This window comes from Vicugna pacos, chromosome 31 (assembly GCF_048564905.1).
Source record: "Vicugna pacos chromosome 31, VicPac4, whole genome shotgun sequence".
Taxonomy (NCBI): Eukaryota; Metazoa; Chordata; class Mammalia; order Artiodactyla; family Camelidae; genus Vicugna; species Vicugna pacos.
The window spans coordinates 15,922,366-15,948,845 of NC_133017.1; the positions used below are offsets into that span (position 1 = coordinate 15,922,366).

The 26,480-nt window shown below is 51.2% G+C and overlaps 1 protein-coding gene across 1 annotated transcript in view; it reads right to left on the reverse strand.

Moving 5' to 3' along the window:
- MSRA (methionine sulfoxide reductase A) overlaps positions 1–26,480 on the reverse strand; it is a 285,156-nt gene that overhangs the window by 15,353 nt on the left and 243,323 nt on the right. The gene's annotated exons all lie outside the window — the stretch shown is intronic.

Genomic DNA, 26,480 nt, shown 5'->3' on the forward strand with positions numbered 1-26,480 from the left:
GAACCCAGAGCCTCATGGGGCGCGCTGGGGAGGCAGGCAGAATCCAGGGCAGATGCACCAGCCGGGAGACACGTGGCTGCAGAACGGAGGATGGAGGATGCTGTGCCTGGGCGCAGGCACGTGCCCCTTCAGCCTGGCAGCCAGATACCGAGCGGTGGCCCAGGGACCATGCCTGTCCTCTGGAATGAGCCTCCTGGTGTCACCTGAAACCGGACGCAGGTCCTTTAGAACAAAGCCATGCGCTCAGACACGTGTTTGTACACACATCTGCGTATGATGGGAGGGCGGCGTGTGGAGAGCCCTGCCAACCATCCCATTTCGGTCACCATCTGCCGTGGGCAGCCAAGCACCTGTCGGAACCAGCTGCTGATGGCAGACAGGAGGTGAGGGGAGGGAGCAGCCCCACCCCGATGGCCTGTCCCCGCAGAAACGCCAACTGCTTGCTTTGAAGCCCATCCCGGAGAGGAGGGGGTGTGATGAAATCCCGCTCTGTGCGTTCCTTCCTCACAGGGAGCATGGAAGGAACATCTCCTGTCCTTGCCTCCCTGGTACCAGGTGTGATTGTCACTTGTCACCAGGACCGAGGAGAAACGCATTCAGGACTCCTGTGGGGAAGAGAACACTTCCAGGGCAACTCTCCCTGGGGGCTGTGAGCCCAGAGGCTCCCATGTAAAGGCCCCGCTTCCGTCTGTGGAGGAACAGTAACGCCCCACCTTCCCGGCCTCTGGGCAGTGAATGTCCCCTGCGTCACGGGGGGAGGTGAGCGGAGGGGCGCAGTGAGCATCAGAGGGTGGCGTGGCCCAGGGCTCGGTCCTCTGAAGTGTTTCCTTTCAGGTAAACAAAGTGAACTTCAGTAAGATGAAATGAAAACCTTTAATGTTATAACTTCTCATTAAAAAGCTTTCTACAGTGAGTTAGGCACTCCCCTGCCCACCATGTTTTAAAGTGTCTGTCATTTATTAAATGTCCGTTCCCTGCAGCTGGGGCACCGGAAGCCTGTCGGACGGTGTAAGGCGTCGCCCTGGCTCCTCACCCAGCACGGTGGGACTTCTTGTTGGCTGGCTGATGTCACTTTTCGCATGGGATGTCCCACAGCAGGGCACCTTGCTTCCGGGATCCTCAGATCTGCCCCTCCTGGGCTGCTGGCTGGTGTTTCTTTCTGCTCAGGCTGCCAAGCTTCCAGAAGCTTCGCTGGTCCCTTCAGAGGGCCTCCCTCGAACTAGCCCTGAGACATTTTAATCAGTGGCTTCTAACTTGCAGGGTCTGGTCAACGAGAATCTGCAGCTTTATACGTTCGTATGCCCAACACCAGAGCCACGCGGGGTAGAGGGTCCCGGCTTGAGGGCTGGGACTTGGTGACTCACCTTCAGGTTCTCAGAAGCTGTTTTTCCTTGCAGTTTTCGGACACTTGAAACCACTGTGTTACTTGGAGGTACAGGCTTTGGCCAGGGGCTCAGCGGCCAAGGACGGGGCAGGCGTGGTGCTCGCTCTGCTTCTCAGAAACAAGCCCTTCCAAGTGGCAGGAGGCATGGGCTTCACCCCCCGTGTCAGCGCCACGCGGTGCACGGCAAACACAACTTTGTGTTTAAACGTCAAGTCTGGAAAATTCTCTACTGACTCCATATTGCAAAGCAAAATAACCACCCTATAATAAACACTTTTTTTTTTTTTAAATAGCTCGGTCATCCGCAGCTAAATCCTTTGTGAAAGGGGCACTTCCTGACACGATGTGATCCTGCTCTGTGGGGACGGTCCTTCAGCTGCTGCTCCTTCACCGCCTCTCTGACCCTCTCCTACCCTCCTTGTGAGCGAGGGGCCGTCTTTGGAAAGGATGATAGGGCGCCTGGGCATCCAGCCGCCTCCAGGGAGCATCCCAGGGTGCGACAGGGCATATGGGGGCTGTGGATGCTTGCCCCTTTGGAGCGATGGCCGACTCAGGGCTCTCCTCCCTGCGGAAACTGGGTGCGTGGAAGCCGTCAGTGGGAAGCCGTCAGTGGAGAGAGAGATAGCTAGCTGCTGTTAGAGGGTGACACCCCGCCTGCGGGGCCTGGCAGGGCTCTGTCCCCTGTCCAGGCAGGAGCCTCCAGGAGAGGTTCACCAGAGCTTCCCCCAGTTTGAAAGCAGCTCCTTCTCGGCCCAGGGCTCAGGCCGGGGAGGTGGGGCGGGAACCCACAGCACAGCCGTGGGAGCTGGGAACCAGGATGGGAGTGGGTGGGAACCCTCAGCCACAGCAAAGCTCAAAAGGCACAAAGATGGGAGACCATGGGAAAGAGCCTCGCAAGTTCAGGGTCTGCCCTGCCATCCCTTTCTTTTTTTTTTTTTTCAATGGTAATAAACACAATATTTACCACTTTAAGCATTTTAAGTGTATAATTCCATACATTAAGGACATTCACAGTGTTGTATGACCACAATCACCGCTAGCCATTTCCATAACCTTTCATCTTCCCAAACAGAAACTCTGCACCTTAAACGATAACTGCTCCTTTTTCCTCCCCACAGACCCTGGCAGCCTCTATCCCACGTTCAGTCTCCAAGAATGTGCCCATTCTGTGGATGTATGTGGAGTCACGCACCAGACTATTTCACTTAACATAACGCCTAGCTTATTTCACTCAGCATATTGCTTTCATGGCTCATCCCTGCTGTAGCCGGAATGAGAATTTCAGTCCTTTTTAAGGCTGTGTAATATCCCATTGTATGTATAGGGCACATTTTGTTTATCTCTCTGTTGATGGACCCTTGGGTTGTTTCCACTTTTTGGCTGTGTGAAAAATAATGCTGCTGTGAACGTGTGTGTACAAATCTCTCTCTGAGTCCCTGCTTTCATTCTTTTGGGCATATTTCTAGGAGTGGAATTGCTGGATCGCATGGTAATCCTATCTTCAACTTTTTGAGGAACTACCAGACTGTTTTCCACCGTGGCCACACCATTTTATAATTCTACCAGCAGTGCTCGAGGCTTCCAGTTTCTCCACATCCTTGCCAACACCTGCTGGTTTCTGATTTGTCGGTCGTAATCATCCTGTCTCACTGTGGTTTTCATTTGCATTTCCCTAATGAGTGACGACGCTGGGCATCTTTTCATTTGCTTGCTGGCCCTTTGCATGTCTTCTGTGGAGAAATGTCTAGTCAAGTCCTTTGCATATTTTCAAAAGGGGTTGTTTTGTTGTTCAGTTGCAGAAATTTTTAAAAAAATACATATTCTGGGTATTACACCTTTATCAGACACAGAATTTGCACATATTCTTTCCCATTCTGTAGACTGTCTTTGCACTTTCTTGATGGTGTCTTTTGACACACAGTTTTACATTTTGGTGACGTCCAACTTATTTATTTTTCTTTTGTTGCCTCTGTTTTGTTGTCACAGCCAAGAAATCACTGCCAAATCCAGCGCAGACCTGCATTAAATCCACTGCAAAGCCAATGAATAATTTCCTCTCTGTTTTCTTCTAAGAGTTTTACAGTTTTAAGCTCTCAACGTTAAGCCTTTGATTCCTTTTGAGTTAATTTTTATACATGGCGTAAGGAAACTTCATTTTTTTGCACTTACATTCAGTCACAAGACTGGATATCCAGTTTTTCCAGCACCATTTGTTGAAAAGGCTGTCTTTTCCCCACTGAATGGTCTTGACACTCTTGTCAAAAATCAATTGACCATACATGTGAGGGGCCAGCCTTCCTTTTTAATGCTGCCCCTTACCCTTTTCTTCCTGCCACCACGTTAGCAATGTGGCTTCCCTGAATGGCTTGATGACCGCCCACCCACTACATCTTCCAACCACATCATTATTGCCTTCAGACAACAGCCCCCAAAAGCAGGTGCGCTATTCAGTCAGCACAGATCACCATTATTCTCTATCTGTTCTCCCACATCTGTTCCCACTCCTGTTTTCCCATCTCAGTTCCAACGCCAGCCGCACGAGGGGAAAGGATGTTAGCCTGAGCTCCAGCCCTCATTGACTCATCATTTATACCCACTTACCGACCCCCACCCCAGACTGAGTACATCACAAAGTCATCCTAATCTTATCTCTGATTTTTTCCTTCAATCTATCTCCTCCCTTCCCTTCTCTGCACCACTGCCTCAATCTCGGTTCTCTCTCATTATTTTTAACCTGTAACCCATCTCCCGCCCCGAGGCCTACCTGTTCCAGCCCAGCCCCCACACCTCCTCCAGAGTGACCAGGCAATGTGCCAATCTGCCCTGGTCTCTGCTCCTTATTAGAGATGCCCCATTTCCAGGAAGGCCGTCTATCACCCCTCCACCCTAACACACACACACACACACACACACACACCCTGCGTCAGGCACACCAGAAGTGCTGCTGGTCCCTAAACATCCTGTTTTAATCCCCGTGCCTTCCTTTGCACGTTACTTTTCTTCCTGTTAGGAGAGTCCTTAACTCCCACTGTCCACCTTATTGTTCCAAAGCAGCTCAAACATCACCTCCTCTGGGACAAGTTCTAGATTGTCCCCTAAGACATGGGAAGCAGAACTTCAAATTGTTCATTCCACGTGTCGCACAGCCTTTGCGGTTTGTTTGGCACAGTGACAATGACAGCAATCATCTACGCTACCTCCACCACCACCACCATCCCGCCACTACGTACTGCAGGCTCGTCAAGGTCCAGCACTCCGGGGGACACCTGTAGACCGTTTCTCACAGTAATGCCATCCCTGTTTGTCCTGTCCGTTTCTCCCCCCAGACAGTGAGAGATGTGAGGACGGGGACTGTCCTCCGTTCACCTTTGCAGTCCCAGCACAGGCTCTGACATCCAGCGGGTGCTCATGCTAATTTGCTAAACAAACAAGTGCCCACTTGAAAGTTGTGCAGTCCTGGGAAAGCTCCACCACTAGGGCAGCCGCTCTTGCCCTCTATGCGAATAGGCAGCGGCGGGGGGGGGGGGGGGGTCCCGGGGAAGGCCGCGTCTGCCGGGCCGGACTCCGCCCTCAGGCGTCTGCCCAAGCCGCCCCTCCGCTCAGGTGGAAGCTGCACCTGACCTTCCCGACAGGCGCTTCTGCCAGGGACCCAGGAAAGGCGCCTGCCATGCAGGCCTACCCTTTCTGATGCCATTTTCAAAGCAAATTCAGAAGCAGTGGTGGTGTTTTTTCCCCTTAAGAATAAGACAACTCCTTTGACATAATAAGGTTTAAAAAGAAAGGAGAGCCTCACCCTGCTTTTCCTTTCAGCTGAATTGGGAAAAACAAATCTCCAGTCTCCCAGTTCCAGCTGGCAGACCGCTGGGCTCTCGGCCTCCGAGAAGAAGAGGAGCAGAAAGATCAGCCCTCAGCAGCTGAGAGATTATTTTTGGCTGAACAGCTGGTGGAGGAATCGCTGGCACCAGACAGCGTCCCCCTGGCACAGCGTGGGGGGGCCCCCGGCACGATCTGGGCAGAACAGCCCAGCTGGGGGGCCCTCGGCTCTGACCCTAACAGTGACAAGTCGGACCTTCTTGGGACTGAGGCAACCCAGGTGGCCAAGGACCTTCTGAGGGATCCTTCTGGGGAAAAGGGTGCTCAGCCCCCAACGAGGAGGCTCCAGGGGAACCTCACTGCTGGCCTCAAAGGAAGTTCTCTCTCTCTCTCGGGAAAGGGGGGGGGCCAACTCCGTGCTGCTCTAAACCCAAGACCAGGACCAGTAGGTGGGACCCCATCAAAGCAGAACTTAGCCTCTCTGCTACCAGGCAAAGGCCCTCATATAGAGGACTCTGACGGTGGAACCGGTTGCCCTGGAGCCATTCAAGTTGAGACTGATGGATTGACCGTTTGCTAGAAATTTTTTAAAAGGGACTCCCAGGTGGAGTGAAGGGAACTTAGTCTCTTACAGCTGGGAAGGCCAGTGGTGACCAGTCAGGACCAGACGGAAGTTATCACTGGGGACAGGCAACTGGAGAGTGGACACTAAAATTGTCATACCCCCTAGAAGTGGATTTTTACCGCAAATTAGAAATTTGTTGATTTTCTGTGATTAAGGGCACAGGGTAATAGCCGATCTTCACTTTGTGCCGAATCCCCACCACCTTTCGTAATGTTGACGTTACAGCCCAAGTTCAAGGCTTTCCACGTCGACACAGTGAGAACAGAGGGCCTCTGCCCACTTCTGCTCTTCACCAAGCTGTCCTCGTGGGCTCACTTCTTTACTTCTGGTTTTGTTTTTTTTTTTTTTTTTGGAGAATTGAGAGCAACAGGAATAAAAAGTCCTAAAGACTAAGGGAAAACAAGTTGTTCTCCAAAGAAAGCTTTTGCATTTATATTCAGTCCAGAGATCCAGTACTCCAGACCCATCTCATGTTCAGTGTGGAATAATGGAAATCAAAAGCGAAGAAACGTGAAGTCAATAGAAGAAAAGACAGTTTTCGCCGGCAGCGAGCCCTCCAGCTCCGATGCAGAGGCCTCCTGTTATGTGCCAGGCCCTGCCTCCGCTACCACCATGGGTGATGGCGAGCGAGAGATGGGGCCCTGCCCGCTGGGGGCCTGGCGCACACGCTCCACGGCGCTCACCCCCGCGCTCTGCCCCTCCCTCCCCGGCCAAGCCTTAGAGGTGGTTTACAAAAATAAAACCGGACCAGGGAAAATACACATCCGAAGGGAAGGTCAAGGCGGGAGACAAGGTCAGCGCACACACGCGCACGTCACAGAACCCTACATAGCTGGTAAAACAGAGCCGCAAACGCGACTCCCTGGGTGAACAGGACACTGGCTCCAGGATGCCTGGGGGTGGAGGGCAGCCCTTACACCAGTTTGAGGAGTATAAAAGCAGAGAAGTGGCCCATGGCAGCTGCTCTAAATGCTCATAGGATGCCAACCAGAAGCATCAGAACACAAGGTCGTGCCTCAGAGCTGGGTGACGGGGGCTGCGAGGGTCAGGAAAGGCTCTGCCCAAGAGGTCTCATCCCCTCGTGGCCACTTCGATGCGGAGACTGCCCAAGGTCACCAGGCCAGTAGCCGCTGCTGCCACGGCACTAGAATGGAGGTGGTACTATAAAGAAAAACGTCACACAGTTCCTCAGGCAATGGTGGCCCCACTAAACAGGGCATGCTGGCAACACAGGGGCTGAAACCTCAGAGTCATAATTCCCTTGGCCCGGGCAAGTTCAGTCACTTAACAGCCTCGAGGCTCTGCCTGGAGGTGCTGGTCTTGAAACATTCCTAATGGCAGTTCCTTTGGGTAAAGAGACAAGGTCATTCCACACCCAAAAATATATCATCCATCTAGAAAGTTATAACCCCCAAATTATCTTCAACCTGTACCTGAAGTTCTTCACTCTGGGGAATCTGAAATGACCGGCAGCCATTCCCAAAAGGTTTAACCGCCAGGACACTCAGGGGCTCACCGTGGGCGTTCTCAGTGTATAATCTTCAAAAACGAATCCCATTTTCCCTTGAACGCTTATCTGGTTTCCCACCAAACAGTATTTATTTTTGTGATATAGCTTCTTATCACACTGAAGCTCCAAATACAGGAACATGAGAAGTTACTGAAATGCTGCATCTTACTCCACGGAAGCACTGCATCTTCTTTCAGAGCCCTGGCCACTCAGTGTGTGGAGAGAAGAGCGGTGGGGAGCGGGGGTGGGGGACTTCCAAGGTGAAGGAGCAGATGCATTTGAAGAACAGCAGCCCCGGCTAAGTGGGTGTCTGGTCCCCGCCGGAAGGCCCGGTACCTGCGCCATGGACAGAGACCGCAGGTAACGCCACCACCTCCTGCTTGTCCCTGGCATCCAACGGTCCCAGTTAGCAAGTGGAAGAACCAACAGCCTGCAGTAAAAGAAGGTGGGGGATCGGGCGGGCCTCACAGCGGGAGCCGCAGCCTGAGAGGGGAAAGGTGCAGCTGAGGGCCAGCGGGAAGCGGGGGGAAGTGAGCAGCAGCACACGTGGGCTAGGCCAGCAGAAGCCGTGCGGCACAAAGTGGACAGGGCATCACTCACTTGAGCTCGAGCCCACTTACAGGGCCACCTGAAGACCTACAGAAACAGGAATTTGGTGACATGCAGTTTCTGATTCCAGCTTTTGCAGAGAAGGGGCCATGTGCTTGGGACCGCCCTGCGCAGTTTTACTATAGATTTGCCTGTGAGACCCACAAGAGACACGGCACCTACACCCTCACGTCTTCAGCATTTTTCAGCGATACAACGCAAAACGAAGCAGAAGAACACTCTCACAAACAGGCAGATGCATTTTCACTGGATATGGGAGGGATTCAAAGTGCCCTCTGCTGAAAGGTTATTTCTGTAGCTAGGGTCAGCGGACAGGCAGACATTCTCAACATTTCATTAAAAATGGAGGGGCGGCGGCAATAACCTTCTCACCTCGAGCTGAGATGACTCGTTCGTGCTCCGCCAAAACTTCTGCAAGAGTCTTCGAGCTGGCCTCAGCCTCAGCCTCAGTGTCTGCCCCTCTGCTCCATTCACCGCGTGACTGTAAGAATGGCTCTTCTAAAACACATCCCTGCCGCCCATGGCATCCCCCTGCTGGAAAATACGGCTAAATGTTTCCTCCACAAACTGGCCTCAACCAAACTTTATGATTTCAATCTCTCCACTCCTCAGACCCATTCTGTGTACATCTTGTGGTTCTGCACCCAGATCACACCTGTTGAGGTTATTTCTCCTCCTTGAAATGCACTCCTTCTCTCCTCACCCATCACAGCCCCGCGTGCGCATACACCCCCACACACACATACATCTGGTTAGGAGTCCTACTCGTCTTTCAAGGCACCTTCTTCAATGGGCACATCCTCCAGGAAGCCTTCCTAGGTTTCCCAGATTAGAATTCAGTGCTCCCTTAGGTGTGTTCCTAGAGCATCCTGAGCTTCTCCTTGATGTCACATGTGTCATGCTGTTCTAGGCAGCTGTGTGTGTGTTAGTTTCTGCCACTTTATTGTAAGCTGGCTTGATGGCAGAGACTGAGCTGAAATCACTGTTATTGGTCCCACCACCCTCCCACACATCGCAGGCCTAAAAGCAGTGTCTTACACATGGTAGACACTCCATCTGTGTATCGATTGAACTGAATATGTAATTGCAGATCATTGATTTACAATCAATAAGTAAGGACAATATTGAAAAGACTCTGGATCCCACTCAGGCAAAGAACCATGGCAATATCAGATAGAAACTGGACAAGCCAGCTCACACGTGTGCCTTGGTACACGTTATTTAGAAAGCAGCCAATGCCATTGGAGAGACAGAAGTCCTAGTTCGCTGAGAGCAGCAGGAGGTGTGGGAAATGAGCTGGCTGTGGAATCGCTCTGTCTCCTAGCAGCTGTGACTTCAGGTAAGTCCCACAGCCCTCTGGGCCTTGCTTTTCCTGTCCATAAAATGGATGTGAGAATTCTGCCACTCTGACGAGGCTGCTCAGGGAACCGATGAGATGCTATTTATAAAAGGGATTTTAGAACTAAAATGTGCTGTTCAAATGAGGAAACTTACATAATCACTTCATAAATCCTACTGTGATAAGCAAATTTTTGTACTTAATATAACATTAATCCCCTTTTTTGGCCTGGATAAAGAAGGGATGGGACGGGAGGAACCGGAGGTCTATTTATGATTTAACAGCCTGGTATTGGTAGAGGGTCTGAAACTTGGAGATTACTTCCTTGAAAATACAAACTATTATCTTGGGGGATCACAGGGCTCCAGCTGCCCAAAATACAGACACATAGTGTCAACTTTGGTTTCTTTATAATAAAAACATTGAACTATCTCTTTTGGTGTGGGAAAGGTCAAAGAGAAAAACTCATCATAATAAGCAGGGTGAAGAGACTGGTGAAATATTTAAGTGTTATTATAAATACCCAAGGTGCAGATGCCATCTAGTTAACAGTTCTTGTCAACCCCCTAGACAGCCACTGCTGACACTGAGCATGTGGTCTCAGGGTGTCTCCCATCGGCTCTTGACTCCACCACCGGTGGCAGAAAGCTGGCACCTTCAGACCCGTGGGCTGGCTGTGTGGCCACCATACATCACGCAGCCTGCAGACACACAGCCACGTTGGGGGGGGGGCTGTGACTCCCCTTTTTTCTGAATGTCCAGTATGTTATTGTAGTGAGTTCTTTTAAATACAGTAGCGATAATCTGAACCTTAAGCCTAAAACATCAGCTTTCAGAAATGTTTCACATGTTTCTAGAGATCAGGAAAAGTCCACTGCAGGAACAGCACTGTGGCAAAACCAGGCCAGCCATCCGAGTCCCTAGTAAGTGGAACGCAGTGTTCTAAAGATGGGACCATCTGCCCGCTCACTGCCCCATCACTTCCTTTCATGTGGGACACATGAAGCCACAGACAAATGAGGCCACGGATTACTCCTCCTGGACTCCAGGGCAGGGCGGGCTGGGACACTGGGCGACAGATGTGTTAGGTGTGGTCAAGTGGACAGAGGGCAGGATGTGTGACCCTGGGAACTCACCTACCTCTTCCGGCCTCAGCATCCTTATCCCTGTCCTGTCACTGCTGTCACGTGGCCTCTGGAAAATCCTCTCTGACTCATTCATTGGATTTACTACTAGTAAAATGTCCACAGAATTATCAATAAGTGCTGAAAAATGTTTTAATAGAGCTTTAATTAAAGATATGGTTTAATCACCCAGAACATCAGAGACACCTACAACTGTCTGTGCCGGGTCCCAGGCAGTGCACAGAAATCTCACGTGCAGTCTGGCACCTTCCCCCAGAGAGAGCTGATCTAAAGAATTATGCCCATTTTCAGATGAAGAAACTGGAACGTAAGTTGCCAAGAGCATAAAGCCTGCTCCTTGTCAGAGCAGCTCCTTGTCACAACAGTCATGGATAAACCTCCTTCCTAACTGGGTTAAGTCGGGTTGCGTTACAGACGATTTAAAAGTTTAAGGGGGGGAAATAAAAGTTAATGAAAAATTAGGTTAATATTTTTCTAAAAGTGGACTCCTACGGGAGTCAGACTATTGACGAGTGAGTTCCAGAACCACCTCCCTCTGGCTGGGGAGGGGAAAGCGGGCGGAAGAGGGCGGGAGGGCAGGGTCCGCTCCAGGCCAGCCCTGGGGAAGCAGAAAGACACGTTCAGGAGGAAATCCTTCAGGGGGTCTTATGACAACTCCCTCCCCATTTTTTAAAAAAGAATGATTTGATTACTGAAGTAGTAACAAGGAAGTTGCAATTGGATGGGAAAACACAAACAATAAAACATTAATTTCACGGGTTTCTAGAGCATAATAGCGACTTTAAAAATACTGCCAAAGGGACTGAGTATTTTTTAACCCTGTGTCTCCCACGTGATGTTTGATCACCCTGGCCTGCCGTCAGCAGGACTCCTGTCAGGCTGGTTTACCCCTGATGTTTCCTCTTAGGAATTTTCCATCCTTGACCTCCACTCTGCTCCTTGGCTAGAAATCCCCACTTGACCTCTTATCTTTGTGCAGTTGGTCTCCCCTCCTGCAAAAGCCCACGGCAGTAGCCCCCCTCAAATGAAGTCTTCCTTATTGTCTTTCACAAGGGTCACTTTTTTTTAAGTTTCCCCCAAATAAGACTCAAATGTGAGTCCTTCTACCTAGCCATTCTCAATCGCGGCTGCATTCTGAAACACCTGGAAGCTTCTTTAAAAAAACTCCTCATGCCTGGGTCTCCCCTCAGGCTGGGGTTAAACATCACAGTGGGGTTGGGGAGGGGCAGGAAGAATTTTTTTTAACTCCACAGGTAACCCCAGTGAGCGGCCAGAGTTGAGACTCTTTGGGCTGAACCTCTGTTCCCCTTCCCACCCAGACACAGACAGCAGCTCTGCCGGGGCGGTCTTGCGGGGCTCCACGTGGACTGTCATCGGGGTGATTGGCACACTGTCGTGTCATTATCTGGAGGGCAGGAATTCTGGATTTTCATTCTCTGGATGCCCAGCACTGGCAGGGTGTCTGGCAATGTTTCTGAGCTGACTGCTAGGAATGAGAGCAGGCAGGCGGGGGCAGAGGGAGCTCCTCCGAGTTCAAGGCAGGCTGCCGCTACTCCCCCCACCCATAAGGGCACAGAAGGAGTCGCACATAGTTCTCCAGGGTGAACAGCCCTATATGTCAGGCATATTCTAACTTAAGGTACAAACTCTGGGCTCATAGATGTCCTAAAACTGGCAGGTAAATGTCCCTGTAGGCATTTTCACATGTAGCTTCGTGGAGCCAGGATGGTCCAGAGTCATCGATCTGGGGGTGAATCTCAGCCCTGCGGGCATCAGTCATGTGAATAGGGTCACATCCCCTGCCCTCCGAGCTCCTGGGAAAAAAGTGGGGATGAGCAGATGGAGAAGGTTCCTCAGGTTCTTCCCATCGTTAACATCCTACAATGCTCTGACCAACAAAACAGAAACGCTTTGTCCTTAGCTGTGGGCAAATGAAACAGAAGTCACTAAAATGAGGGTGACGGGAGCAGGAAGAAACTCACAAAGACACCCAGGCTCAGAAGCAGCCTACAGTTTCACAGCCCGTCACCTGGCTTTGTCTGAAAGGCTCTCGAAAGAGAGAGGCAGGCCCTGGGGCGGCCGGGAGGACCACTCCCGGGATAACGCACTTTTATACTCCTTTTGGTTCCAAGGCATCTGATACAGTTTCCAAAACACTTTTATAAATGTCAGACTCACTGTCAACCCTAAACCACCTGGAAAGGAATAACTGACAGGCAGCTAAATTAAGGAGCCATAATTTCACTGAAGTGTTTCAGGGACCTTTTAAGCCACAAGAATCAAACTGAAATTGCTTCAGTCTAGCCCGGAAGCTGCCTGAGTACAAACAGACCACAACACACACACACACATACACACACACTTTAAAACTGAATCAAGCTGCTAAGAGGGTAGATCTTAAGGTTTTCACCATAAAAAAAAAAGGTTTTAATTGTTTGAAGAGAGAGATCTATTAATTAGCTTAAATTTGGTGATTGTTTCACAATATGTATGTGTATCCAATCATAAAATTATATGCCTTAAAAATGTATAATTCTTTTGTTTTGCTTCTACATATTTTCATTGAAGTATAGTCAGTTTACAATGTTCTGCCAATTTCTGGTGTACAGCATAATGCTTCAGTCATACATGAACATATATATATGTTCATTTTCATATTCTTCATCACCATAAGTTACCATAAGATATTGAATATAGTTCTCTGTGCAATACAGTATAAACTTGTACAATTCTTAATCGTCTTAATGTACCACAATTAAAAGAAATGGAACCTGTGATATAAAACAGAGAAACAACAAGGACCTACCATACAGCACAGGGAACTCTATTCAATATTTTGAAATAAGCTATCATGGAAAAGAATCTGAAAGAGAACATATATACATGTATAACCGAATCCCTTTGCTGTACACCTGAAACTGACACATCACTGTAAATCAACTATACCTCAGCAAAAACATTAAAAAAAAAACCAGAAGTTGTGGATGTGAACTGGAGCCTTTTCTCGTCACAGGCCCTCAGTCACCCCACTTGCCATCCTGAGCTCCCTGTGACCTCCTGCTCACACGGGTGACCCTCCTGACACCTGGACACCCCCTCCCTGCAGCCCTCCTGCATTCCAGACAGCAGCGCCCCTCCCCGAACAGTCCTGGCTCTGCCAGCACCTGGCCTATGGACCCCAGCAGAGCACCAGGCCTCGAACGTTCCCCCTCGAAGGGCAGGTGGCCGAACTAATTTTCCTCCATGGATGCTCCCACAGCCCTAGGGGAAAAAACATGAACACCTGGGAATTCTCATCTCCCATCCCGCCTCCCAGGAGACAGCGAATGTTGTAAGGAGGAAAGCACTTGCGGGAAGTTGACTCCCCACCAGGGAGCTGGCTGGCGGTGTGGAGACGGGGACGTGAGGCGGGTCAGCAGGGGGACATCACTGGGACAGGGCAGCCGGCTGACTCTGTCTCACCATCAGCGAGCTGGAGGCAGAGCTGGGCCTCTTCCAAGCACAGCCTTGTCCTTCCACGACTGGGCCGGTATGTCCATTTAAAGAGAAGGGTCCAGAAATGCCATTCTGGCCCTTGAATGGCCTTTGGCCACTCAGGACCTCTGCCACCTGCCAAATCTGAAAACATAGCTGAGCAGATCGCCACGTGAAGCTGTAGCTAGTGGACCCCAAAGGCCCGTTGGCCAGATTTTCACGAGCTGCTTTGGCAAAGGCCTTTCCTGGCACTACCTTGACAGCTCGAGATCAGGTCTCCAAATGAGAGGCAGGTGTAGAATGACAGCCTCTGGTCATTTTGCAAATAGGACACTCAAGGTGTGTCTCCCTCCCGGCCACACCGGGCCTGACGCCAGATGCTACCGATGGGTCTTGGCACTGAAAGCAGTTCAAGGGAGACTCTGGTGACAGGAACCTCCTCTAAACCAGCGTGGGTCGGGGTAACAATGAAGTAGGTCATGGCCCTGGACGCTCACCCTCAAGACCCAAGAGAACCACAGTGGTGGGGGGAGGGGGGACCTATGGGCAGCGCCGTCTCTGAGGCCAAAGGCTCCCGAGCTGCCGGCAGTGCTGAACGATCTGGAGAAGCAGCCAGAGGAGGGGAAGGCAGTGGCCCCAAATGCTGAAACCCACAGCCAAGTAACACACAACGATCCTTGCCCCAGGCCAACAGCCACCGCGGGCCACCTGCCCTCACTGGGCCTGTTTCCTCACCTGTAAGTGGGTAGGAGGAAGCCACACCACACAGCATAGGAAGCTTAGCCTCGCTATTCTCCAGTCACATGCTACTTCTCCAGTTCCTATTCGTGATGTGTCCCCTGCAAGCTGGCCCTCTCCCATCTCACAGGATCACACCGGTGACAATGCCTGAGATGCGGAAGGGAGCAGACCAACCCAGCGTGACTATTCCAGCCCCCAGGGATGGCCCTCACTTCAGGGGTCCCTGCCACTGTTCCTAGACCTCTAGGGAAAAGCAAAGGTCTCACCAGCTTCCTGAGTGTCTGCCCAGCCTCTGCTTCGACACTAAGGACAGGGCAGAATGTAGCACCACGACCTTGACGGAGCGCTGGGGGCGGTGGGGGGGGTGTGTGTGCTCTGCTTGGTGGTTCAACGGAGCAACTGCAGAGAGAGGGCCTGGGGGCATGTGTGCTCCCACCCCGCCAGCCAGGCACCTGGAGAGGAGAGGCCTGACGCCAACGTGAAAGAATGGAAGCTCCCTGGGGAGGGACCAGCCTGGCAGAGCCAGTTTGAGGATCTAAGCCTCATGGCCCCCTTCCTCCCAGCTCTTCTCCCAAAGTGTTTCAGAGATTCTGCTCCTCAGGCCACTCCCTTCCTGAGGCCTTGGGAACGAGCCCTAAACAACAAACCTCCTGGCCATTTAGGGTGAAAGAGCCAGAGACAGCGGGGAAGGGACTGGGTTATGTTAGGAAGAGGTGGATCCAAGAGAAAAGGAAGGAGGGAGAAAAACAATGAAATCAACGTAAAGCTAAAAAGATGAGCACAGGCGACTGGGAGGTGGGAGGGAAGGAGGGCAGAGGTGGGCAGGCTGAGTGAGGGAGAGGCTTCGGGAAGACGCCTCCCTCTTCAGGGGTCACGGGGCATACGGATACAGAATACCCTTCCACCCACCTACCCATCCATCCATCCAAAAAAAAAATTGCCAAGTACCTATCGTGTGTCAAGCAGCTTACTGGTTTTGTTAGAGCAGGCAGGTAGCTAGGTATCAGCAGAGAAAGGGGGACGTGGGCAAATGGCAGAAAACCACACATCTTGAAAACAATGGGGGTCCTGGAACAGACCAAGAAAAACAGGATCCTTTGGACTCATTAAAAAAACCACACCTTCTGGGTTGACAAGTGTCCTGCAGGCAGAAGGGTGGGACAGGACAGGAATCCCCACCATCCTAATGTGACCTTTCGATCATTATGATCTCATCCAACTTCCGGATCGAGACTAAATAAGGATGAAAAACCCCTCCTCCTCACCTGGGAAGGTGGAGCCGGGATGAAGATCAGGAAAGACGACCCCAGACCCCTCCCTGCCAATGAATATTCTGTCCGTTCATTTTTACATCCAGATAACAAGCTTGCCGAGGACACTTGGGGCAGCCACCCACCTGGGTCTGCCCGCTCCTTCCCTGAGAGCGTACTGCCCATCCCTTAATACATCCTTGCTTTGCTTTCTTAAACTCCGTGTCTTGTCTCTGAATTTTTTCTGTGACAAAACAAGAACCGCTCACCCCTAACAGTTTCTGGATACAGAGAATTGGGAAAAAAAACACAAACTTCTTAGTCTAGAAAAGGAAAGGAATGTAAGCTAAATGCCAATGCATTTTCTGATCCTGGACTGTCCCTAGAAGGGTCCAGAATCTGGGTATTTCACAGTTATGGGCTAACCAGGAAAAACTGCCCAGGAAAGGCAGCCACACCGTCAGCGCCCTTCAGAGGTCCTTTGGGCTATCCTTAAAGAGAGATTTCAAAATTGCGAATTGTAGCAGCGCCCTCAAAGGAGAGTAAGGCCCAGCACCGCGGCCGTCCCCCACCCAGCACAGCGCGGGGAGCTTCCCCAGGGGCCAGGCCTCCTCCTGACCCAGCGGCGGTTGGTCTGGAAAAGCTTCCGGCAGGAGGAAATACTGCTGGCTGAGTCTTAAGAGCAGGAGTCAACCAGGGATAAAGGGGAAGAGACATTCTAGGCAGGGAGGCGGCTTGTGAAAAGGCAACATGGCCCCAAGCAGGCCGGAGCGGGCATGGCCCAGTCAGATGCGGCTGGAACGCTGGGGATGGGGTGGGACCAGAGGTAGGGGATGCAGAAGTGAGGGACTAAAATCGAGGCAGAAACATGCCTCCCCCGTCATTGATCGTCCCTGGAGCTCTCTTCCCTGCTGCCACTGAGGCGGGGTGTCCCCTCCCGTTCATCACGGCCTGCTCTCTCCCAAGCTCTAGCCCAATCAACATTCATGTTAAAAGCCTGCCCTGGGAGGCATCCGAGCGGAGTCTGTGATCCAAGAGCCAAACCAGGAAGACCCCAGTTGGCCAGGTTGTGAGGAGCAGTGTGGAGTCACTGGTAGGGCAGACATGTAGATCGCTCCGAGGAGCGGGGACAGTGGCACATGATGGGACCTGGGGTTCACCTTTAGCCCGCATCTACGGATTTATCCCAATAAAATCATTTCAAAAGGTCTAGCATTATTTGTATGACCCAAGAACGGTCAGTGGTCTTGTCCAAACAAAGGGGCCACCCCTCAGGGTTGTGCTGGTCAAGCTGTGTGTCAGGGCTGTAACTGGGCTAAGCCGGGCTGGGGGAAGGAGGGGGACAGGTGATGCACAGGTGTGGGGGGGGTGAGGCAGCAGGAGAAAGAAGGAGGGGCCTTCCTGCTGGGGACCAGGATGCTCAGGAAATGACCGACAGCAGGCCTGGCACCAGGCAAGGCCACGGGCTCCCAGCCCACTGGGCGGAGGAGGAGGCTCCCGTCCCCACCCCCACACCTGCCCCCCTCTGCAGATGCCACCTGCGAGGGAAATGGGAAGACACTCTGTTAACAAAACTCAGCAGACGGGGGTGTTTCAGCCACCATGCGGCACTGTGGATTCAGTATCTGTTCCGGAGGGATTTTTTTTAACTTATCTTTTCCATTAAGTAATCTTTTTTGGATAGACTCATGTTGAGGACTGACTTCCAAGGAGGTCGGACGCTGGGCTGACAGGGAGTCACATGGAACACCCCAGAAGCTGACTTCACCCTGGACAGACAGGCGACCTCTCCAGTAGTGAAGACAGGCAAGTTGCCAACTGTCTCGGGACAGGGTGGTCAAGCGTGTTAGGCAGGCCGTGGGAGGAAGTGTTTTGCAGTCACTGAAAATAACAAGGATGCAGGTGATGAAGCAATTGGGGAGAAAGCATGAGTAACATTCAGCGAAAAAAGGACAACAAAAAAGAAGTCTCTAGGTAATGCCGTCCGCGTAAGAAGTACGGGGGCAAGTGGACAAAGACCAGGAGAGAGCCCAGAAAAATGAAAGCAGTGCCTGTGTCGGGGCAGTGGGACTACGGTAATTTTTCAAAGTGTCTTCATTGCTGTAGCGTGGTCTTCATTAATAAAAACGGTTTTACGTGAGAGAGAGAGAGACGATGGTTGTCAGACGATGGGGTCGGACTGGTGCAACCTGCCTCGGACCACTTGCAGGGCTCGTTAAACAGATTGCTGGGCCCACCCACCCGGGGTTCTGAGTCAGTAGGGCTGGGGTCGGGCCCAAGAAGTCACATTTTCAACAAGTTCCCAAATGACGCTGGTGCCACTGGGCCCACACTTGGAGACCCACTGAGCTAGTGCGTGGTGTCTCTGAAAGTCTGAACTTGGAGATGTTGAGCGGGAGGTTGGGAGCCCAGGTGGCGAGGCTCCAGCTGGCCGCAGAGATGATGCCAGTCTATGTTCTGATGGATGCAGTGAGCCTGGTCACCTCCATCCTGCTCCTGGTCAGGGTCACCCACCCAGCAGGTCACGGGGATTGCCTCCCTGATCAGAGAGTTCCTCCTGGCTTTTAGAGACCGAGAGACTATTTTAGGGGGTTAGCTGTCAGCCCCCCTAGTTTCTGGGACCTCTCACTGGGCGACTGCTCTTCCACATCTGCTCTTCGCTGTGGTCCCCAGAGTCCAGAACATGAGGACACCATCGCCGAGACCCACGGGTGATCTAACCCCACTGCCAACTTTCCTGTGTGAAGAGGCCAAGGCCCGGAGGGGAGAAGCCACACCGCTGGCTCATGGCAGAGCTGAGACGAGAACCCAGGGCTCCCGGCTCCCAGGCCCCAGCTCTCTCTCCCGTCACGCCCTGCACTCCCCAGGGTAAGCAGAGCCCCTCTGCCAACGTTCAGTTGCTGATAAAGACATCTGCTGGCCTGGCTGCCTGGAGCCCTTCACCCCGAGCAGGTGTTGCTGAGGAAAGCTTTGTACTGGGGCCAGAACTCCCAGCGTGGGGGTCCTACACACACTCCGCCACACCCAGCTTCAGACTGAGACCCTCCTGGACCACGAGCACCAGCGCTGCCAGGAAACTTTCCGCCTGGTGGGCTGGGCGGTGGGGCTGGGCAGAGCGGGTCCCTGCTGGCTGGCCCTGGGAGACTCAGGGCCCCCATACCCAGCACCTCGTCATTCACGACCCTCCTCTGAAAGTGTTTGGCCAGCAGGAGTTTGCCCTGTGAACTTGCCATAATTAAAGCCGCCCAGAGGGGCCCAGCAGAGGTTCCAGTCTGATTCCAGAGCTTGAAGTCAAGCAGCCCTGTGTTCTGAAAGAAGCACACTGCCTGCTGTCCCCAGCTCCAGGTCACAGGCCCCCAGCCGTCTCCAGGAGACATTCTGGTGCGACATCTTGCTGGGCAGATGCAAAACCAAAAGGTCGGAAGTGCAGGGTACATATCTGGGTAAAAATATCTACACTCCTTACCTCCTCCACGCAGATGTGGCTTTCTCACCCACCCAAAGGCCATGGCTGCAGAGAAGCCACGCCTTCCAACAGAGCCAGTTATTGTGAACTTTTGCTGAAGTGAAGAAAGAATCAGTATCTGCTAATGGAAAGAGCTGGCTACTAGTAATATGAAAGGGTCTGGTTCTTAATAGGTCAAGCTGTGCTTCAAACTGGAGGCCCCACGTAGATGCTGGCAGAAATCTCCTGAAAGGGGATTCGGGCCACCTTCAGGTTGGGGTTTCGCCAGCCAAGAATGTCAAAGGTAATTAATGTAAAATCCCGCAGGCAAACTGGCTTGGTTTCTACCCGCTGGCTGGGTCCACCTGTGACTTATTCCCCCCCAAACCCTCGTGATCATCACTTTCAGTACGAAGGATCACCAGGGTCCTTCCACGCAGCCGCGTAACATGAACCACCATCATGAGTTAGGACATAACCCTGCAGGCCCATTTTACAGATGAGGAACTGAGTCACATCCAGGAGGCTTGAACAGCTTACCCGAGGCCTCGTAATGAGTGAATCTGGGCTTTGCCTCAGGCGTCTTGAGCCCCACACCTCTCTGCTTCTTTTTCAAACTTTCAGCCAAGATCTTTTTTTTTTTTAACCTAACTTATGCTCAACAAGACTATGACGAAAGCCTCTACACATCAGTGGTGACTGTCCCCAGGAATACTTGCTTCTACTAGACAAAGATAAGGAAAAAGACTTCACTCATTTGCCTTTATATATTCCACACTCAGCACGTGCCAGTCCACTGCACGCACCACTGAATGTTTGTTGTTACGAGAGCTGACAACTCAAACTAAACTAAATTAAAACCACTGTAAAATCACAACTGGTTTCAAAACTCTAATAAAGTTAAAAACAGGATTTCCAGGGGGTTTGAAGTGTTTAGTAATAGCTAGTACTTATTGTGTACTTACTATCTATCAGGCACTGTTCTATGATTTACATGGAATAATTTACTTATTATTTACCAAACCCTAGGAGGCAGGTACTCTCATCATCCCCACTGTACAGGTTAGTAAACTGAGGCAGGTGGAGCGGGAACATGCCACATCGAAGAGCACACAGTAAGCGGCAGAGCAGAGATTCAAGACCAGGCAATAAGGCGACAAAGCCCATGACACTAACATCGTGTTGCACCGCCTCTAACCTGCACTTGACCGGACATGGAGGCGTGGTTCTGAAGACGCCTTGCAATTAAGGGATCCAAGTGGTTTTTGCTGTTTGTGGTCGGAATGTAGAAGCAAAGGCTATGAGGATCCTTCCTCAAAAAACCTGCCGGAAACACCGGCATCCTGAGGAATGCATCCTCTCAAGTGTAAAAGTTGCACTACTGTTTGCCAAGTGACTCAGTTACAGGAATAGCTGATTTACTCGCTATGTAACAATGAGCTGCTCAGACCATCAGAGAGGTAAGCGTGCAGCCCAGAAAGGGGAGTCATTAACAGAAACCTGGACAAACTCAGGCTTGATGCCTCATCTACCAATGTGGTGCCATTCTGAAAAATCCAAAGCCCGGGGACTAGCTCCCGTTAATTCCCCACTGGTGCTTAGCGGTGACGGTCCTGTGCCTGCCCTCCGTCCCTTCTTCTCCAAACACATCCTGTTCCTACTGAGGCTCCCATGGAACCCCAGGCTCCACAGAGCATCATCCCACTGGGGCATTAAGAGAGGAACAGAAGCACATGAATTCAGTTCTGCAAACACATCTGCGGTAGTGCCCCGGCTACGGTGTCTTCATCAACCCCAAGGGCCATCCCGGGCAGCCATCTGCGGTGCCCAGTGCCAGCAGCTCCCAGTCAGGCCACGTCTGCATCACAATACGCATGTCAGCGTGCGACAGAGTGGATGCTGCCTTACTTTAACTAAATGTGTTGGGGGTGGGGGGGAGCGAAGATGCCAGAAAGAGACGAAAAAGCAGGAAGAGGAGGAGCAAACATGTGTCTGTCCACACCAACTGCGAACGTCTCTTATCTATTCAAACGTACAAGAGTTTTCAAAGGCATAATGAGGGGAAAATGGAAACTAAATGGTCAAGCTCTCTGCCTGTTTCAAAGCAGAGACCCTTGACCCAGCCAGCTCCATCTGTGTATTTCCCTCCAACGTATAGTGGGAAGGACACAGAGACCTACCTGGTGGCTGTACCTGTCACTTCCCAGCTGTCACACCTCGGCAGCTCATATAATATTTGAGACTTAATTTACTGATCTGTAAATCAGATCATAACACCTTCCTCACAGAGTTCTGCGAGTCGCACATGTAAGGTGCCCAGCCTGGGGCCTGGCACCCAGGGCTTGCATGATTAATGGTTACTCTTACCTCTAACCCAGCAAGAGGGCCAGGTGGGGTCTGCCTGTTCCCACCGAGGCAGCCAAAAGATCCCACGGCACAAGGCCTCCAGACCTAGGAGAGTCATACCTCCTGTCCCATCTCTATTCACAACCCCCAGATTATACTCTGTGAGTTCACTTCTGTCCTTTTTATTATAAACGCCACAGGCAAAGTGTTCTGGGACCAAAAGGACCCTAGGAATTTGGCCTGGAGAACAGAAGCCCATCAGCCCACTGCACTGAACAGAAGGAGGCTTGACTCCTCCATCAATCAGCCGGACAGCAGGGGAACGCGTCTCCACTGGTGTCCCCGTGTTCGTGCATAAGCCAGGAATGCGGCTGCGCACTGACCGGGGAGGGCAAGCCCCCAGCTCAGGACGCTGACACAGCGGCAGTGACTCACGCACCTGCCTTTGGGCTGGGCCCACGGACTTTTCCCGGACCCCCGGGGGCCAGTGGCCGCAACACAGACCCCACAGCCAAGGCTTCGCTTTGGTGGTTTTTACATCCACCCACTTCTCCTGCTCAGATTCCTCCGGAGGCCACACAGCCCACCCCATCACATCCAAGTGCCCCGAGTGACTAGTAACCCAGCCCATTCGCACTGCTTCCCCCCGTGACACCACACTCTCTCCTGGGCTCCCCAGAGTTCCACAGACCGCATCTGTCCTGCCCTCCGTGCCTCCAGTCATGCTGGCTTCCCCTCTGGGGTGCCTGGCCTCCTCTCTCTGCCCAGAAAGGCCAATCGTGACCACAGTCCAGGGCCACCTCCTGCCCTGCTTCTTCCATGAAGCCCAGAGGGCGGCAGCACAGCATCCCCTCAAAGCACCGCCACATGGGCCACCGGTCACTGAGAGCCATTTGCTGACCCTTCCAGCCCTTGGTCGACTGGAAGATGACAGCATTGACAGTGACGGTCTCACGCACTGACGGGGGACTCTGTAAGGGCGTGCTTGTAAACGCACACCCAGCACAGGGCTTGGCACACAGTTAAAGCTTTACAGGAAATCCGAATTTCAACTTTATTGGCGTTTCAAACCAGTTTTAGCTGTCTCCTTCCACTTTCAACCCCACCAAAATGTTAATTATTAGTCCCTGACGATTCCAACCTTCTCTTGCCAGTCCCGGAGAGCCTTCAGTTTCTTTCGTTATGGTTTTTCCCGTCTTCGCTTTGTCTAACTGGAGCCTCCTCCCTTTGTTCTCATCCAGAGACAGAGGTGGGAGTGGACCCGTGTCCCCGGGAACAGTGGCTGTCAGTCAGATTCCCTGAGATTCGGCTTAGTTACCCAGAAAGAGGCGAAAGAGCACTTGCCCGACTTCCCTTGTGACACGACTGTCACAAGACAAAGCGGCCCATGTACAGGCGTCTTACACTGCAGAGCACTACAGATGCGTGAGGAATCTGTTTGTCTTACTTGCAAGCATGGTGAAAATAATTTCCACGGAGTTCGCTTGGAAAACTACTCTAAGTGCTTTCGGCTCAATGAGGCCTGTGATTGTAATAGTCTATTTCTTAATTCCTAATTGGACCCCCTTGGCTCACACGGCAGCCGCTGCCCAGCAGGGCCAGGGAGACCCAGTGACAAGGCCCGGGGCAGCGCCGGAGGTGAAAGGTGGTGGGGCCCACTGGCTGGGTGAGGGCAGCTCGCAGCGCCCTCCAAAGCAGAGGGAACCCCGTGTGCAGAGGCCCAGAGGCATCAAAGCAAACGAAGAAAGCTCATGGTAGAGTAAGAGGGGGCTGGCACGGAACAGGGAGTCTGGCGAATTGTGGACAGCCTCGCACGCGATGCTGAGGAGGCCAAGTCCTACCATGGCCAGGGGACCAAGCTCCCGTCTCTCTTCCCAACCCAGAAGACACTGCTCTTCGCTGCTGTGTGCTTCTGCCCAGGCAAAAAGCTGAGAACAGGACAGTTGTGCCATTCCCAGAGTACAGGAACCATCTGGGGAAGGCCTGTGTCAAACTCGGCTTCATCATGGAGGGGGTCGGGGAAATCGGGGAACGAGGTGCGGGCCAGCTGAGGTTTTAGGGACTGATGACACTCTTTCCAAGTCCAACAGGAAGAAGAACCATGGACGAGGACTTCTCCCATCATGTCTACGCTCCCCCAGGCTTAAATCTGCGCCACCTCTAAAGGCTGAGATGGCAAATAACTTCCTTTCTGACTTTCAAGTACCTTCTGGCATTTCTCTCCTTCCTGGTCTTGCCCCCCAGTAATACACCTAAAGTAACCAATGAATTAAGTTTTATCAGTCACCTCTCATGACACAGAGAGCTCTGTTTCTTACACGGGGCTGCAGAGGGGGTGCAGTGGGTAAGCCTGGCTTGGCAGCGTCCCCAGGGGGTTATGGTCCACCCGGGTTGATGTGATAGCACAGGATGGTGAAAAGGAATCTTCATTTTTCAGAAGGACTGAAGTCAGGCAAGGAGTCGAATTATGGAGAGGAGACTTGGATCCTACTTAAGACACATCTAACGATTAGCCATTGCGTGTGCACATGTATGTGTGATGGAACGTCTCAGAACAAAATGAAGCTGCCTTTTTTAATCCATGGCAACCCTGGCATGTTTGGCAGGAGAACAGATCCACGCACCAATCCACAGGCTGACCTACAAGACCTCAGGAGTCTCAATGTATTTTTAATACGTTTTCCTCTTTGCTGTGCACCATGACAAGCAGTGACATTCCCCCAGCATTCCAGGTGCATTACACAGACTGGAGGAGGCAGATTAAGAGAAAAGGGCTCTGGACAAGAGAGAGGCACTTACAGATCATCAAAGCATGGGCCCCTCCAGGCCGTCATTCTCTGTGCTGACAGTGCAGGTCATATGGTTGCTACGCTAACAGTAATTGTCATCAGGTAAATAACTGAGTTAATGAGCGCTGGCATTCCATTAAAAGAAGGGTGTATCCAACGGTTGTGGTGTGAAATCTCTTTCCTTAGAAGCTCAGACATCGGCTGATCCTCTGCCTACCCTGCTATTTCTTGCCCAGCCATATGAGTGCTGTGCCACCATATGTAACGGAATCAAAGGATTCCATCTTGAGAACATTCTTATCTTCTTTTGGGAAGCAGGGCCACAGAGTAGAACAAGCCTGAAATTTAGAGCCAGAAAAATTGAGATTTACCTCCTGCCTTTGTCACTGACTAGCCATGTGATATTGGGCAAGTCATTTGATTTCTATGAACGTAGTGGACTCTTCAGCTGTAAAACAAAGGTGCTAATTATCTAAAGAGTGAAAACGGCATGTGAAAGCATTTTGAAGCTGTAAAACATGATACAAGTGTTGGCTGTTATTAAACCAGAAAGCAAAAATAACGACAAAACAGAAGTTTATAAAGGTGTCTACCCTGGCTGAGGACTCAACCCTTGCCGATGACTCAACGTCAAGTTTCTTCTTCAGCAAGAACAGAACATATGCGCCAAATACCCATCAGGGAGGAGATGACAGAACTCTGCCTGTGTGGGTACCTCAGTATGAATTCATGGTTTCATAACTACATGGGAGAATGTGTGAATGGCTGTTCCTCCTTTATCTGCCTCAAGTTATGTAAGGATGACTTTAAACCTGGAACACTGATGAGTAATTCTCATTTCTGTTTTTCTTCCTGTGACTGTTTTTAAAAACATGTTTTATGATTAACGAGCCCTAACTAACCTGAAGAAATGACTGAGTAATGCACAAACTGGATGACTACTGATGACCATTACCTAGCAAGTATTAAAAATTATTTTAACCAATGCCCATTTTTTAACAACAGCTTTCATTCCAAAACCAAATTGTGATCGATCTACTGTAAATTCCTGTAGTTCTTTTTACATTGCCTGCATTTCTGGTGGACTTTGAGAGCATAAAGCACCACAAATCAAAGACAAGCAAAGGTCGAAAGATGACATCTCTTTTAACCGATCGGACAGTGATTTATACACTGTATCTAAGGTTGGTCTCCAGAGGTGGCATTTGGTTTGCTGTATTTATATTTAGTCTTGAAATTCGTGTCTGTTCAGATCTTACTTGGTCTGCAATTAAGACACTCCACCACTGGGTGGCAGGAGTGTCACAATCATGCTGTATCCAAGGACGATTCTGTCTATAGCAGACAGAATTATATACTATAATGGACAGAATTAACTGAGAGGGAGAACCTTTTCTTCTTCTTTAAAAAAAATTATAAAAAGAGCCACATTTCAACAGTATTTAAAAGACTACTTTAGTTTTTAGCATTTAAGGTAAAGAAGTATTAAATCATTATAATCTTTACCTTAACTATTCAACCTTAATAACTCCGTGACTGCTTAATGTAACCGTTTCTCCCCTAGAACTGAAAGCAGAGTTCATTTCAAACTAAGAGACCTGGGCCTGGATTCTGACACTTGTCCTCTTGGCCTCTGAACGTCACGTGTGTTGTTTCCACATCCCTGTGGGATGTGGTCCCTTGTTGGCACAGCGGAGTGGTCCTGTACCCACGAGAACGCTGGCATCTTACTGAGCTGCTCAGAGACAACCAGGGGGGAAGCCTTGCTTTGCTCTCCTGGCTACCAGGTCAGCTGGAGGCCCTTCAGAGCTGACGGTCCCGTCTCCCAGACAGCGAGGGAAAGCGGGGACAGACAGGTACAAGCACCCCGTGGGCAGCAAACACCACGAATCCTTTCACTACATGGAAGAAAGTCATGTTCCGCTCTCTCCTGGGGAGAAACATGTCTCCTGCTCAAGGGAATCTTGAGATGTCAGCTCATTTAAATATAAGCTCTCTTTCTTTGCGGTT